This window comes from Harpia harpyja, chromosome 3 (genome assembly GCF_026419915.1).
Source record: "Harpia harpyja isolate bHarHar1 chromosome 3, bHarHar1 primary haplotype, whole genome shotgun sequence".
NCBI classification, from domain to species: domain Eukaryota; kingdom Metazoa; phylum Chordata; class Aves; order Accipitriformes; family Accipitridae; genus Harpia; species Harpia harpyja.
The window spans coordinates 68,692,859-68,710,535 of record NC_068942.1 but is presented as its reverse complement, the minus strand read 5'-3'; the positions used below and the strand labels follow the sequence as shown (position 1 = coordinate 68,710,535).

Here is a 17,677-nt window from a genome sequence, read left to right as displayed (position 1 = left end):
GGACTCAAGCAATACAAGATAAAATCAGTCCTTTGAGTGGGTGGAAAAACAGTCATGAATGTGTGAAAACTGTCTGGGAACATCCACGCTCTTCATTAAGGTCTTTGTGTATACTGAGGCTGATGGAAAACCTCCTGCCATCTTCTCTGAACTTTGGAGCAGGCTTATATATGGATTTCAGTGATCAGCAGAGGTCTTGTTACACATTGCTGTCTTGGCTAAATACTAGAGGTTGACCTCTAAAGGTACAAGGTGTGAGCTGTGACAGCACAAATTAAGAAACTGGGCTTTTATGTTTCTGGCTAAAGTAGACTCTCATATCCTATAGATTGACTGCTGAGGAGGACGTTTAGCAGACTGTGCTCCTCTGTGAATCTGGTCAAAGCTTTTGTGCTGAAACATTTATACTGTTAAAAACACACTTGTTTGCTGGCACTGAGGCATTTCAAAAGAACAGGCCTGTTCTAACACATCTTCCAAACGATTTCAAGACTGGACGGCAAAGCAGATTTCCATCCAAACCAGCCTGGCTCCTCCCTGCTTCCTCTCTGCCGTCCACCCTCTGGGCTCTCTGGGCTGGGGTGGTCCCGGACTTCATCCCTGCTGCTGCTGTGTCCCTCCTGCAGCCCCACGGTGCCCTTGCAGCTCCCGGTGCTGGGCCCACCTCTGTGGCAGCAGGTTTTGGGGTTCCTGGGCAGCCTGCTCTGGTTGTAGGGCCATAGCTGAGCTGGAGGTGTCTGTGCTTGGGCTTCCCTGCACTCAGCACTTCTAACGAAAGCATTTCAATCATTTACAGTAGTAGCTTGAATTTTTCTTTTCCACGCACAGCTTTGAAACATCCACTCTTCACTCTGATGTGGATTTTTGGTTCTTTCAAAACTGCAAAATTTCCCTCAGAAAGATCACCCTGGAAGCTAGCTCTGGTCATGGTATGCATTTAGCTAACATGGCCTTAGAAGATAAAGTGAGAAAAATGTGTGAGAATGCGGACCGGCAAACCGAGAGGAGGATTTTCTGGTGTCAGAAAACAGGTAAATAGTGCCTCATTCTGCAAACACTTACCATGAAGTGCTTATTTTTTGGGGCAAACTGAACACCTAAATGAGACTGTGCCCTGGGAATAAATTTGGGACTTTGGATCATCACTTTGTGTAAGTCAATATTGCTCCCTTTGGGTAAACAGTGATGGACTTCACTTGTGGTGGATCTGGCTCTCTATTTTGTGGGAGGCTTTTGCAGAACATGGCTTTCGCAGAATGTGGCTTTCACTGAGGTTTCGTCCCTTCTCTAGGGGCTGCACTGGCAGTGCACGGTCTCCTCCTGGCTTCTGCCCAGCCAAAAAATCAGATGTCCCCTGTCCCTGGGTTCAGTGGGGCTGAAGGAGCCGGTGTCGGAGAGGCACCATGGGCAGGGACAGCTCTCAGGAACGTGGCGAAGTTAGGCGCTTTCCATCGCTGAGCTTTTCCGTCAGGGAGGTTGAGTTTAATTTGCTAGCTAATCTCTGGTGGTGAAATTCATTTCTGCTCTGTCTGTTTAGATTGCCATGACACCCACCCGTGCCGGTGTCTGCTGAACCCTTTGGCTGCCAGGCGCTCCGGGTGGAGCGGAGCGAGGAGGGGTGCTGGCTGCTAGTAGCTGCTCCCCCCGCGCTTGGCCCTGGTGCGATGTAAAGAGACTGGGGTCTGCTCAGACATACCTGCTTCCCACGCAGAGCCCTAGTAAACTCATCACAGTGCAAGCGTCCATAACATTGCAGGTCCGAGATCGCCTGAGTTTTGTCCCTCCCTTCATGGGTTTTAGCGCATAAGTCAATGTGATTGTCCCAGTTCCTCTCCTTTGTTGCTTTGTTGTTTTATTTTTTGTCATAAAATTTCCTCATATTGGGTAGGGGAGGAATACAAACTGAAGAATAGAAGGGAAGAGGTGAACACTTTCTGGTCTTGCTTACATGGGACAACATTTCAAAACTTCTACATCTTCCTCAGTATTTTGGCTCTGGTTTTAATAACTTTTAATCACTTTCCTCGTTAGCCTGATTGTTCATTTTTCAATATGCTCCTTTAACTACTTATATACCTCACAAAGAATAGTGCAGCGAAAGCGAACTAATTTATTAGAAAAGCAGAACCACATGGCATTCCATATTGGGCAGATTTGTGATGAGCAATTAATTATTTCTATTTTCTTCCTCCTCAGTTTAAATACAGTTTAAGTTGTTGATGTTAATATTATCAAACCAACATTTTTATATCATTTGCCAGGCTTGACAGAATTAAGTGGATTTCTTTATGTGATAATAGACATAATTAATTTGGTGTATAAGTTGCTTTGTTGCCTTTGAAGTTAAGTAAAAAATGAGATGTTAAGACTGCATTAGTGATATTTAATTGGAAACCATTATAAAAAATAAACTACATACACGGTAGTCCCAGGAAATAGAAAAGAGAGAGTATATGTTTAACTGAAGATACTAACAATTTGTGGTTGAATGTTTTGCTTTAATAGCTGTAAGAGTGGCAGCAGTGATTGCGAGCACAATGGAGAGAAGGCAGAGCGACACAGAAAGGGCAGGGCTGAGCTATTTGAAGGTGATTGACAAGAATAGTTACGTGAAATTTCTTTACAGGTCATGCAAACAGACAGAATGAAACCATTGCTCTTGGAGATAGTGCAAGTGTTTCATTTTGCTTATTTCATCTTTTCTAGTCCTATAATAAATAGTGGTTAATACCTTGCAAAGGATGTTAGGTTCAGCCATGTGCCTCTGCACCTGGCTTAGTAGATATTTGGAAGATAGAAGAAGATGTTAGCATGTTTAATGGTTTTTAACATACAGCACTGCTTATCAGGAGCCTATTCTGAAAAATGACATGCCAGAGACCTGGCATTCTCCTGTGCATCAACTGGACAGCCTGGAAAATCTAATCTGTGATACCAGTATTATAAATCAGATATTACTCTCAGGTATTATCAATTGATTATCAGCTCAGTCCTGTGTAAGGTAAAATTTGGCCGTTTATTAAAATGAGTAGGTTTCCGGCTTGCCTTTTCTCTCAGAAATAGCCTAATTTAAGTCTTCAGCTGTTAGAAGAAAGTTCTGCTTTGTTTTCAACCAGGAGGTTAAAGCAGCTGCAGCAGAAGAGTATGTGGAAGGAGAGGAGAAAGGATGGAGTTGACTTCCCTCAGGTGGAACAGGCCAGCCTAGTAAAACCAGTAATTCCCCCCAATAATAGTGGTTTAGGCAAGGTAAAAAATGGGTGCTAGATATATTGCTATACTGTTGTGGTGAACTGGATGCTTTCATTTATATTGGATGGCAGTTAGGTAAAGCCGGCTGTGTAAGTGAAGAGATTACAGCGATGCCTACAAAGGGATGAAAACTAAAGCTTTTATTCAGCCTGAATTTGCAAGGAAACAGTGTGGATTATAATACTGAGATTCCCTTTTCCCCCTCCTACACCTTTCTTGACAGTGAAGACACACACCAGGTTCATTCTTGGTCAAGTATGTGCCCGCAAACCTCACCAATCTGGGTGGAAGAAAGAGGGGGTACTGTTGAGGAGTAAACAGAAGATGCCTGTGGTCACCTTTAAATTACTGTTATGGTGAAATGTGCTAATAGCTGCCATCAAGTGAGCCTTTGATCCAAAGACAATAATAGATCTCATTATAATCAGCGGGTTTGCCAAACACTCCTTTTCAGGCTCTGAAGAAGAAGCAACTGAGCCTCTTTAAATAGCAGAGACAATGGAGGGATTTCAGACAGCACATGCCAGGTCAGAGCTGAGCATGTAGGCAGGGGGATTTCCTTGGTGGCACACAGGGGATGGGATATTGGATTTGCAGTTGCTGAGCGTCCAGTGGCAGCAAAGCCACCCAAAATCCAGGAGAAGCAGTTGTGAGCAGAGCTGGGACGGCAGGAGTGGGACCAAGGGTCTCGGGTGTGGAGCTCAGTGGTGCTGGACGGTGAATTCTGGGTACAGACACTGTGTACAGAAACCCCCTCCATGTTCAGGGAAACACACCTCTGGCTTGGCGAAAAAAGGAGAAGTCAAAACACAACCTAGGGATCACTGTACTGTGTCACTGTTTTCTCATCTGGAGCAGTCCTGGGGGGAACTGAATCCTGTCTAACTGCTAAGACCAAAGGAGGAACAGCGATGTGCCTGAAAACCAGTGAAGTCTGTGGAAGACTCCTCTTGCCTTTTGTGAGCTCTGGATCAGGTCAGGGTTGCCAAGAGTTTGATACTGCTAAGATGATTATCTCAAGGGGATGTTTCTGAGGGAACTGTACAGCGGGGGAGACAATACTTGCTTTGCCTGGTTTTGACAGTATGTCACATTCGATGGATGCTCTCTTCACTTTCCAGCTTTTGACAGGCCATAAAGGCTAATTAAACAAAATACAAAATTCACATGCTTCCTTCAAAGGAGCACACATTTATCCTGCAAATAGTTAATACCTACTATCATGGGTATGTAACTAGTCAGTGTGATATAACACATATTGCAGAGCCTACTGAAGGCAGATATTGCCAATTAACACATGATATTACCAATCAGCATTTGTGCCATTTATAGAACACGTTGCCTTGCTGCTACTGGAGCTTCAAGACCCACAACAGTATGAAAGCATTTTTAAAGTAGGATTTTATGTCAGAGAGGGAGTAAAGCTCTGTGTTGTTGAAGAGATGGAATAACAACGAAGGGCTGAACTCTAGGGAAAGGAGCAGCACTTTACAAACACACAAAAAGACAAGGTCCCTGCCCGGAGGGTCTTACAGTCGCAGGCAAAGGAAATTCTGTGTATGAGACATCAGAGGATGGCAGTGGGAGGGAGGAGGGAGGGAGACAAGGTGGTGTGATAAAACACAGGTGTGTACCCTGGAGAACAGCTTTTTTCTATTGTGCTTTGTCAGCGGATTGCGGAGGTAGGGGAGGTTTCCATCTCATGGGCAGCATTGATGGGAAGCTGCAGGAAACAGAGCAGAGGAACATAGTTTGAAACAGACATTTAAGAAAGGACAATGAATGGGTAAAAGGCCACTTTCTACTTCCCCAGTTTTGGGCTGCCTGGGGAAAAATTGACTTTCCAGACAATATCAAGCAGCTCTGTGTTGCTGTGAGTTATGCCAGCCCAGAAAATACTTTGATGGGGGCATCTGCTAGAGTACTGTTCATTCCTCCCCACTCAAGAAAATGCTGTCTGCTTACCTTTTTTTACTGTCCCTTTGCTGTCACAGCTGTCCAGAAAATCTTCCATGGACTCCTATCAGTGCTTCAGACCAGAGTCTGGTATTTTCCTCTGTCCCCAAAGTGTACTTAGCAGCAGCGAGGTTCCTGTGTTTGAGGGACTGGGAGTGGCAGCCCAGGGGTTACTAAAAGAGATGGACAGGCTCATCAGTGAGGAGACATAGGAGAGAAAGATACATATGTACACACACATATATACATACATATGTATATCTTATAGATACAGATATATAAAAGAGCCAGAAAATAAAAGACACTACAGAGAACGAATACTCCCCCAAAGTGGTTTGACATACAATTTCTCATGAGGCATTAATATATGCTGTCTCCAATGATGCAGTTTGCTTGCATCAGGAGTAAAAATGAGCCAACACCTTAGGCTGAAGCACAACAAAGTGGGCCTGGGAAGTCTGAGAGTATCATCCTTCACTGCCCACTTTTTCTCTTTCTTTTTCTTTGAGGAAGAGCTGTTGGTACCTCCTGCTGCAGTCCAGATATTGGTATAAGCTGGTTTTAGTATCTCATGAGGGATGTATTTTTTTATGTGTTTTTTCAGCTGAGGTGCTGTAGTATTAGGTTTTGTATTCTCTTGATGCTAAATAATCACATTGTTCTCACTCAGCTTGTCAGGGGGTTGCACTGGAGCCCCTGAGGTGACTGGACCTGGAAAGTTGCTAAAAAGAAAGATAGGTGAATAATTGCTAGGGGTATTTTAGAGGTGTTTCTGCCTCCCCTGTAATTAAGAAAGCACAGCTTGGGGTTTATATAGATGTTTGCACAGGTTTTTTTCTCTTCTCATTTATTTTTAACAAGAGAAGTCTGAGTAATGCTGCCTGCCTTCATCTCGTTCCCTTTTTCTTAATGCTATGGGAAAAAAGAAACAGAAAGGAATTAGCAAAGTCACCTCTGAAAATGTGCCTCTCCCCTCCATTCACCAATGGAAAATAAATACAGAAGGTAACTATCACTCTGTTTCTCATTAGTTACAGATTCAAGAGGAAAATGAGGGGAAACCCGAAGGTTTGTAGTGCAGGTGTCTTTTCTTCCTAATGCTGGTTTTTAGTAGTCACTTCAGCCTTGAGTGTTTTACATTAAAATCATACTGTTCAATTACCTAATTTAATTCCTCTGTAAGATTCCACTGGTCTCCAAGTAGTCGTCTTTCCAATCATCTCTAGTAGTTTGCAAGAGCTGGTGAACTTTCTCAATGAGCATTTTCCTTTTCTTGAGGCAAGACATTGTGTTTCCTCTTCATGGCCACAATGGAAATTGCCAGAGGATTTCTGTGAGTCAAAGCAGATTCTGAGGATGGCTTCAGTGAAGACGATTTCTTCACAGCACGATTCTTGGAAAAATTGTACAACACAACCATACAACTCAGACAGGCTTTTCCCTCAGTAGTACCTATTTTAAAAAAACCACAAAAAATCTTTACAAAATAATATAGCACTATAGTAGGGCTCCACATTTTTCTTTTATTGCTGGTGAATGTAAATGCTGAGCTAATAGCATGTAAAAATTTGATATGGAAGTACAGAGAAAAACATCTGTAGAAATTTTATTTTTCTTTCAAGTAGTTTCTTCTTAAGAGGAAAATCAGAATTGCAAGGTAGCATTCCTTTCTAAGTTTTACGTGAGTTCTGATTAAAACGAGTAGCTGTTTTTAAATAAAAAGCTGTTTGCTTTTACCAAAATTCACAAAAGCAGCAATTTTCATAACCTATGAGAACAGAGGAAATTTCGAAAATCACAATTGTCCCTACCCCCAAATAGCTGGGGAAAAATAGACGTTTGGTTAGCTTTACTGAGCACGTAATGTGCTGTTTGGCCCTCAGTACAATGTTTCAAAGTATTTGGATCCAAAATACCTCTCTGAGCCATACTAAATGTTTTATCTTCAATGTAGCAGTCCCGTTTATGGGAGTGGGAGCTGTGATACTGATCATTAAAAGTTGCATATTGCTAACATTTTAGCCATAAACTTACTATAACCCTCAAAAAAACCCCCAAACCAAAAAACCAGCATCTTCCCTGGAGTGGATTGAAATGCACGTTTTACAGATGCCTGATGAAATTTCTGAAGTTGCGTAAGTTGCATGAGGTTTCTTTTTAAACCTGAATAGAAAGTTTCTTTCTGTGTTAATTTATGAACTGTTTTACTTTCATTTGTGCCTGCCATTTAAAGGATAAAGCATGGCTGAGGTACACCTTTGTTTTTCTTCCACAAACCCTCCCAAAGTGCAGAAATCCAGTCAATCACTTTCACACACCCACAAAAAAATAATGGCTTGACCTGCTTGTGGCCAGATCTGACATGCCCTGCTGTGGTGGGAAAATTAATTCACCTCACTACACTGCAGTCACCCTCAGCTGAGTCCTGCAATTATTTCATTATGATCTAACTAAGGCTGATAACAGATCTCATTTGATACCGCGGATGGCTGGGGGGGCAGCATGGGGGTGGGAAGTGGATGCCCTCACATGTCAAACCCTTGCATCTAACCAGCCGAGCTTTGTGAGGCTTTCTTGCCTGATGGAAACGGGGGTGATTAAAGACATGTTGTGCCCGTCTGTGTAGCTTCTACATGATTTTTCTCCCCTAGACGATGTACTGTTCAGTTAGCATATTTGAAAACCTTGAGGCTTTTCATTTTCTGCAGGGGGAGGGAGGGATGTTTTTGATGGACTGGCTGGAGGAGCACACTCAGAGTCCAGTGTTTTCTGGAGAAACGATCCATTATCATCTTTTTTTTCTTCCTTTTCTTTTCTTTTCTTTTCTTTTCTTTTCTTTTCTTTTCTTTTCTTTTCTTTTCTTTTCTTTTCTTTTCTTTTCTTTTCTTTTCTTTTCTTTTCTTTTCTTTTCTTTTCTTTTCTTTTCTTTTCTTTTCTTTTCTTTTCTTTCTTCTTTTTTTTTTTTTTTTTCACCTGTGCTGTGACAGATGGGTGAAGGAAGCCCTGGAAAAGTGTTAATTGCTCTTTTTTTTCATTCAAGTGGTTCGGAGGTTCAGGAGACCCTCTAATTAAAGAATCTGTGAGTGAGCTGGGCATCTGGCCTCTGCCATTTTAATCAAACTTGTAATATGAGGAGAGGGCAATGGTTGTCCAATTACTTGACAGCTTGAAGATGTATATATAGTAAGCAAATACATTTGCTCAGAAGATGCCAAATTGTCATAACAACAAAATGCCTGCTATCTATTTTATGTTTATCATTTTTTTTTACAAATGGATAAACATGTACCCCATCCCCATCCACTGAATGGATCTGTGTGGTTTATAAGATTCTTCTGCATGATTTAGCATCTGCAACACAATTGGTATGCAGAAGTTTTGTAATATATGCAAATATCATGATACTGAGTCAGAGCACAGTTTGTCTGATATGACAAAACTACTGAACTGAAGTTCTTTATTTTCGAGTCTGCTGTGAAATATCTAATTTCACCCATTTGCCTACAGAGAGCTGCCATTCATTTGACTAAAGAACATAGCTACTTTTTTCCTGTTTTTCAAAGGATCCAAATCGTAGCTCACACACCTGGAATTTATCACAGAGTATATCGAGACTCCTTCATGTTAGTGAACATTATGTTGAGCATAAAATGATGTAGTGCTGTTTTCCTGAATCTGATGACAACCTGGAATAATTGCTGAGCACTATGAATTTTGAAATTCTTCCTAAATGCTGTTAGCTCTCTAATGTAAAGATGAATGTTCAAATACCATCACTGTTACTTAAATATACAGGATCTTGTTGGATCAGCTGAATTCACATTATTTCACTGTTTGTCTTTTTAAGGGAAACGACTCATAAAATGCTTATCTTGTTACTGCAAACTACATCCCATATTCTTCAAGGTGAGACTCTAGTGTCAAAATAAACAAGGCAGATGCCTCTTTAATAACTGTATAATTCAGATTTATATTTAATAAATTAAAATGTCAGCACGAAGATACTGAAGGAAGCTGCTGCGGACTGTAGAGTTTGCTGCAGAATCCAAAGGACCTTGCTGCAAATGTAAGTCTTGCATCATACATACTCTTTGAAATGTGGATGGCTCAGTTGCTGGCATCTGGTCAATGGAGCTTTTCTTCTGTTGGTCTTTGAATCAAGGTTGAGCAGTGCATAACAATAGATGGTATTTTTATTTTCTACAAACGAGTCAGACCTATCACCTCTAAAACTCATCTTCATAACTCTCAGCTCTATTGGAAATCTCTGCAGAAAAGCCAATATAGAACGGATTGTTAGACTCAGCATGGGCTCTTCTGGAGCCAAAATTAGGAGTCTCTGTCTGCACAGAGGAAAGTCTCTTCAACCCCATTGCGGTGCTCCAGTTATACTTTTCTGGTTCTGTGAAAAGAGAGAGCTCTCCACTTGCTATTTTTTACATACGTTTATCATTAGTCCTGAGCTTTATTTTAAAATTCCCTCCACCAAGGAAGGTATCTATCCACTTCTTGCTTGCACACAACACAGAGCGCTGGCAACTGTCGGTACTTTTATAGCTAGCCGCCAAACCATCAATTTGAATGAATAAAGCAGACTATTTTCTCGTACTTATAAGACCTACATTTATAGTATCCACATGCTGGGGTAATTACTGCTAAATAATTTAATACTGTAAAAACTGACATATCCATTTAGGTGTATGCCTGTTATATTGTTAAACTGTATTGGGGTTCTGACCTCTATTAGACAGCAAATAATCCTACTAAAGACTGGTCATTCTCTCTCTCTCTCTCTTTCTTGCTCTTATGGTGAATTTTATTCATAAAGCTTAGGGTTTTGCAGCTATTCTCATTGTTGTGCGATTAGTAAGTACACACTTGTGACAGCACTAAAAATTCAGTGCAATCACAATCACGTTTGATTACCAATTCAGAAGGATCTAACTATCTAGCTTCAAGGATAATTTTGCTCACTGTAAACAGCTTGGAGAATTGTGTGCGATCATGTTGTGTGACCAAAAAAAAAACCCCTCGAATTAGATTATTTGCTAAATGCCAAGGCACATTAAATATTTTTGACAACAATGAAGATTCTTTGTAAATTGTAATTAGACTGGAAATTATTGCACAGAGCCTGCTTCTCTATAATCCTTTTAAATCAGAGTAGTTGTAATTGGCCTTAGAGACTCAAACTGTTTCGTGTTTTATTTTCTAGAAGTTCCGCTTCTGCATATGTAATAACAGAATCCTTTGTGGATACGATACAATAGACATGTGTGTAGGGTTATTTTAGTTTATTTGTTTTGGTAGTGAGTCAGATAACCAGAGAAAAAGAATATAGAAAAGAAAACATGCCGAATGCTCCTGGATATGAATGGTACTTATATGTAAAAAAAATGCATAGAAATCATAATGGGCCAGATGAGTCTGAGGTAAGCAGCATAGCCCTGCCAGTTAACATCCGCCAAGGATCTGGACCTATATTTTGCCCGTGGTATTGCCAGAGACTTCAGGAAACCTAATGATTTGGGTTTTCCTGAACACAAAGCCATAGCTTTTTTGCAAGTTCCAGAGTCCTTAAAGTTTCCCTTTTGCATTTACAATTTTTTTTTTTCTTCTGGTTTTAGGTTCACAGGAATGGAAACTTCAGGAGAGCCTGTGGGAAAGGGTGAATTCTGCTGCAGCCGTTCTACATCAAAAGAAGGCCCTTCTCAGTGACAGATCCTTGTGCTACCAATGGCACTGGAGCATGAGCATGTCTGAGTGTTTGTATAAATAATAGCTGTGGGAATGGGAGGGAGCAGTGGCAGATAGTCAAGGAGTTCAGTGGAAGTCAAAATTAAGTGGGAATTTTGAGGCTTATTTGATGTAACACTTGGCTTTGAGGATGGAGGAAGTTGGACTTGAAGCAAACCTGCAAATTACAACCCAGCCTCATTAGAAATTAGCTGGTAGTAATCAGAGAGCTTTAACTGAGTGTAAAAATATCTAATCTAGAGATGTGGGGTTCTGTTGGGTGACTATTGCTCATTCTCTCATAGACTGAATTAGCTAACAAAAACAAATCCGTCAATACATCCAATATAAATTTTCAGCTTACCTCTGCTGAGCTTTGATTTATCACCAATATCCAAAATGAAGCAAGGTTTGTCTTGGAACAGTTTACACAGGACTAACATTCATGCGATCCTGACTTTCACTGAAATGAGTATAACTGCTAGTCTGTAGATGTGATGAGAAAATAATTTATCTAGAGCCATTTCATCCACTTCGTGTATGGAAGTTAAAAACACAATCTCCAGTGAGACTCTGTGTAAAACTGCAAATTTTAGGTCTATTGAATTAGTTTAGCTTTTCCTTGATCTAGCTGAGGCTGAACATTGGCCTACATACGATCTTTTTATATTTTTAGTATTTAGTTTACACCCATCACTCAGAAGTATAAAGCTCATCTGCTAATGTAGGTTTATTAAAAATTGCTGGAGTCCAAGGATGAGATTTTGGTTGTGTTAGTAAAGTAAATGGCAAAATCCACAAGAAGGGACTAGAATTTTACTGTATAAACCTGATTTTTAGGAGATTGAAAAATTAGAGTAAAACCAGTATAAATATCGGTCTCAAGTGTTTCAAAGAGGTAAGAGCTGCATGAATGAAGTCCATCCAAACCAGTGAAAAAAGCCTATTATCTTCAATGGGTTTTGTGTCAGATACTCTGAAAAAAAGGAGCTCAAACAATATCTTTAGCAGCATTGACAATTTCTATTTAAATGGATTATTTCCAGATCAAGCTATTTTTTTCAATAAACTAGAAGTTTCTAGCCAGGAGAGAAGTTTCTAAACCAAGGTCTTATCCTAGGCATCAAGTTAACTTATGCTTCTTTCCTTCAAGATAGCCACAAACATTTTTGTATTAAGAAATTAGCGAGATTCTTAGCTGAATAATGTACAACATGGTGAAGTTGTAAGGGCATCTTTGACAAAGGCTATTGCCTTTTCTTCCTTCGGGTCTGCCTCATCGATGGCTAAACTAGCTTACTGTAGAGCATGCAGACATGGGAAGCACTGAGGTGTCCAAAGCTGGAAGGACAGGATTTAAACAGATGGGAATATACACGTTCAGATGGGGCATTGAGAGAGACATCTGACTCATGTCGCATTGTAAGACAGAGCGCGTGGCTCTGAAGAGCCAAAACAGCTTTAAAAAATGCTAGCAGTCTAAAGTCCCAGCGATTTTTGCAAGCTGGAAGAGGAGCCCTTGGGCAGCTCATCGGTGTGGGAGAGTGGGGAGGCTGCCCCAGCCCAGAGCCCATTGCCCGTGTGGGTCACGGGGCCGCGGTGGGGCTGGGAGTGGGACGGTCCGAGGCAGGCGGGAGCAGTTCCCCGAAGCCTCCGGCCAGTGAGAAATGGCTGATTCATGACGTGTTCCTGGGGCCTCTGCATTACACCCTGCTGGCCTGGCACCAAAATGCAAGAGGCTTTGCCGTCTGCATCCTCTTGTCACCACACTTCGGTGGCCAAATCCCACGGACTTTGTTTAAGCCTTGCTCAGATGAACTACGCATTGAGTCAGTGGAAACCTTTTCCAAGCAGCGCTTGAAGAAGGAAGTTGAAGAAGGTATTGCCAAGGGGACGGATGGACTGGGTGACCTCATCGACCTTTTCCACCTAACGCTTTAATGGACAGAAAAATACCATGCGGGAGCCTGCAGTGCTTTGGGAAAGAGGAGCGAGCACACTGCTAAAGTAGCAGTGCTGGAAGGCATTAGGGCTTAGGGTGGTTTAATTATCCTGGTGCTGCTGCTGGGAAGTAATCCTTGCTTCGTTGATGCACAGGTCCCTTCGGCACACGTTGTGCTGCAGCTCAGCAGCATGGCCATAGCCCTGCATTGCCCCTGAGCAGCATAGCCCTTGGGCTGCTCACGCTGGCTGTGGGGCCACGCTCCTTTCCAGTCCTGCTCCTCTCGGTCCTGCAGCTGCTGTCTCTCTGGTGTGGAAATGGCCATTGTAACAGGACCCTATGTTTTGAAGCGAGCAGAGTTTTAATATGAAGAATGCTGGATTTTACAATATATATATGTGTGCGTGTGTAAGTATATATGAAAAGAGGGAGAAAGAGACTTTGTATGTACACACATGCATGCACATATTTATTTACAAAGACTGCACCTTTTAAAGGTAAAGTAGTTTATAAAAACAGCAGTGAGATGGAGTCAGACTTCAGGGTGTAGCACTTGAGCTCTGGTCTCTGGCATCATGTTTCTTGTTAGCCTCAGTATTCTCAGTTGAAAAGTCATTTATATTGATATTATTACCAGCCACCAGACTCATAGCTGCGATGTAGAGGTTAATTAGCTACGAAGTTTGGAATATCATAGAAGATGAAGAGTGCTATAGTGTGTTGCTGCTATGTTGCTGTTTATTTCTGCAGTAGGTCTGGCTGACAGTGCACTGTGTACTGCTGTGTGCTGGTGCAAGCGCAGGTCCATGTCCCCCCTGTGCTCTCCAGTTCAGAAGCACTGAGGTACTGAGGAATAATCAAAGGGATTTGGTAATAGTACCTTAAAGAACTGGTACACCAAAACTGTAAAGTTGCTGCAGGTAACATCCTCTTGGTTATCCTTGATTTGCCAGATGTACCTGCTGACCGGGCACGTGCTCGTGCCAGCTGCACGGTAAGGCAGTGCAAAGCAGGATCCCCTCGCATCTTCTTTTCAGTTTGTTTTCTGGGGGAGACATGACTCCCTTTCCTCCTCCCCACCTTCTCTGCACTTGCTGCTTCTCTGGCCAGGACGACTGGCGTGGGCGGCACGTCCCCCTGAGCACTGTGAGAAACTCCCTGACTTCCTCCCCCGGAGCCCAAACGTCTCCTTTGATTTTCCTGATGTCTGTCACCCTGCCACTGCCAATGTCCCCAGTGCCAGGGACGCTGCACATGCAGGAGTGCTTCTTGAAGCATGAGGGTCAGAGAGAGCCTCTCACAAGCCTGTGTTCACCACTGCTCTCCACAGCCCGGTGGAGACCAGTGGTGGAGGGCTGAAGCTCAGGCAAGCGGTGGCTCTGCCCTGGCTACCCCCCTCTGCGCAGTGACTGCCCCCCCAGCCGCCGGCCTGATGCTCCTAAATATATGACTGCCTCCATCTTGTCACCCTGCCACAGCTCACCCTCTGGCTGATGTGAACGGGTACTATATTTACCCAGGAGAGTCATGAAAATTGCCATGACAATGATTGTGGTTGCTTGGGAATGCAAGGAGCTAATTTTGCCTGGATAATAAGACACAGAGTCATCTGTCTCCCTCGGTAAAGCAATGAGGAGTTTATGCAGGTGAGAACAGGTAATCTTTGTGAGGGCATAATTGCAAAATATGAAAATGTTCCCCTATCAATTCAGACCGGTGACTAATAAATAGCTCTAATGTGCTAATGGCTGAAGTTTGATGCACTAGCTCGTTCTGCTGAAGATCTGTAGGAAAACTGAGCATCCCTGCCCCCTCGTTTCACCACCAAAGAGAAAAAAAAAAAATCCCATTAAAAAGACTTTGGCCTGAAAATAACTCTCTACTGTACATCTTTGCCCAGGGCAAATTTTTCACTGGTGAGTAACAGCATTTTCACAATCCACCTTTTATATTTATCGCTGTAATGCTATGTAGTATGCTAAAGTTCATTTAAAGGAGACTACAGATGTTGCTTTTGGAAATCTGGAGAACAATAAGTTACCTACCAAAACCTAAAACTTTCTCAGCTAGTGCTTTTCCTTCTCCATCACCCTCCATCACAAAATCTGTGAAGGCCTGTTTGGTGAAATGGTGACAAAGATCCCATCCAAACAAACTAAAAAAGCACTACAAAAGTTCCCTGTTTGTTTCAGGAATGTCCTGGCTTCTCTGAGCAAACAGAAAAGCCAGTCCCAGCAATGCAACACCCCCCAGAGGCACAGAGATTTGGAAGAGGATGGCTTGATGGACGGGTGCTTCCCCCGCGAGCGCTGGAGCTGTTGACCCGCTGGCCAGGGAGCTCAGTGCCCTGGTGCACACCTCCATTGCAAATAACAGCAGGGGGCTGATTTTGCACATGGTTTAGAAAGAAGCGATTTCAGACGTTTGTAGGCTTTTCCCAACCCAGATGCAGCAGTTCCTCCAGAAAGTTGAGAAAGTGTTTTCTGCCACACCTGACTGCAAGCGGCATCGAGCGCATACGTACAGGCACAAACCCACCCTCCCTCCCCGGCGCTTCTTCGCTGCAGCACAGCGGTTTAAGGCAGCTTGCAGCTGTGTCTGAGGCACTTCTCTGCTCGGTTGCAGGCTGTGGGAGCAATTAGCCTTCAAAGGCTTTGGTCAGACTCAGTCAAGGGTACTGGTGGCTTTAAAACTGCTCCCAGGAATTAGATAAACAGTCTCTTAGGGCTCAGAAGAAATCTTTCTCTCACTCTTAAAATTTTTTTTGGTGTCTTGCACTTCTAGTAAGTGACAGTTTTGCAAATTGCTAGTAAAGAACTTAAATGTCTAATTAAATCTCGAAGATGTACAAGAGTTTGAAGAGCGTGATTGATGCCCACAAAGGTATGGCTGCCTAATGGAGTCGTCCTGACAGCAATCGCGAAAGCCCATTTAACGGCTGATGTCTTGTTGTGATCCATGTTGTCATTTTTTCATTACTGATTAAAATTAAAAATCTGCTTGGCAAATCCATTGTAAAAATTTCCTTCATGAAAATCGACGGGTACAAATTATTTTGTCAATCGCCTGGCAATCAAACTGTGACTGAAGACTGTTTCATGCCCATAGATTTTTATATATTTTTTTTCTTTTTGCTCATGCCAGTGAATTTTCATAGCAAAGTTTTTTAAGCGTAGGTGGCAGTCTTGGCAATGCTTAATTTTTTTTTTTAAATAAATAAAGCTGCAGTTCTATATTTTAATGAAATGTTTTGTTTATGTTGTCTTTCCATTCCCATTTGAAAGCAAATAGGAACGTTCCTCACTCTGGAAGTTAGGCTGTGCTACTTAATTGTCTAATGCCATGTAATGACAGGTGAATAATAGTAATAAAAGCCTTTATTAGGGTAAAATCTGTTTTGAGAGTGGAAGCGTAAACTGTCTAAAATGTAAAACTGAAAAAAAAAGGAAAAAGCCAACCAAGCCTCTCGACGCTACATCACTTATAGCTAGAAGATATTTATGGCTCCACTTCTTGGTGGGGTTTCCAGCTCGCTGTTCCCATATGCAGGTGCAACGGACCTGGGTGAGCTACCCTGGGGTGAGCTTGGCACCTCACCAGGGCCAGGCTGTAAATCCCCTGCAAGGGCTGAGTTGGGATGGCAAAGTGGGGTGGGGTTGTGAATGAGCACTCATGTATTCCTTGCAGAAACAGCACTGAGGGCTCGGTAGCATGTAGTTCACTGTCAGACGAGAGTAATTTAGAGATCCTAATTTCTCTGTAAAATTCAAAAGATGCTTTACTCTGGCTAAAAAAACCCGGACAACTCAAGCAGCAAGAAAAGCATTATTGTCCCATTAATAAAATTTTTATTCTACTTAATTGATATTTCCGCTTCTCATAATTGAGTCTCATTGCTGAGTATAAATCAAAGATGATAAAAATAGCTTTCCATAGCTGATATGTGTGCTGGTTTCAAGTTTGATCTCTGTTGCTGTTCATGCTTATCTAATCTAATCAATGTATCTTTTTCTTCAGGTTCTTGTATTATCACTGTGAATACTTCTTATTTCAGAGAACAAGAGAAAAGGAGTGTTTTGTTTAAGTTGCAGAGTTGTTTCTTTATTGTAATCTTTAAATTAAAATGTTGAAATGTATTGTGTGCCTTATATCTTCCTTCTAAACCTTTCTGAAAAAAAGAGTGCATTGTTCACTCTGGATGAGTAAAAATTTTCTAAATAATTTTCTCCTTGTTTTAAGTCCATCATGTTTTGAACATGAGCATTTTATTAGTAACATTCTCAGGGTTGTGAAGTATTTGAAACAAAATAAAGAGCTTGCAAGTAACTTTACAGTAAATACATTTATGCTTATATGAAATGGGTTGCAGATTTTAGTGTGAAGACCTTGTCTGCTTGTGGCAAAATATATTTGTATGATAGTGCTTTTAGAAAGGACTGATGCACTCTACCCCAGAGTAAAGTGGTGGAAAATAATTACTGGGAGAAAGCTGGCTGCCCAAGTCCCAGTTTTAAAGACTCTTCAATGCTTCTGGGGATACGCTTTAGGCATTTAGCACTTGGAACTGGTGTCTTTTTATTGCTGCTTAAATTTGAATGTAGCAACAACATTAATAAGAACAATACCATTTTTTTTCTTGAAATGTTAATTTCCAGAATAAAATGGATGTTTTGACCTTTGCTGTAGAGAGTTGTAAAACTATGTGCTTTCAGAAGTTGTGCATCTACCTGGGACCCGGCAGAGCACGGTGTGTTAGGGAACCACGTGCTGTCTACAGCTCGGCGCTGAGCTCCC

General features: G+C 41.9%; 1 long non-coding RNA gene across 1 annotated transcript; it reads left to right on the top strand.

The window, feature by feature from the left end:
* The first annotated feature begins 2,282 nt into the window (after positions 1-2,282).
* On the top strand, positions 2,283-16,776 carry LOC128139946 (uncharacterized). The gene is made up of 4 exons (XR_008234561.1): positions 2,283-4,224; positions 9,053-9,111; positions 10,833-14,529; positions 15,076-16,776. It is a non-coding gene; the product is annotated as an uncharacterized LOC128139946 (long non-coding RNA).
* Positions 16,777-17,677: the final 901 nt, after the last annotated feature.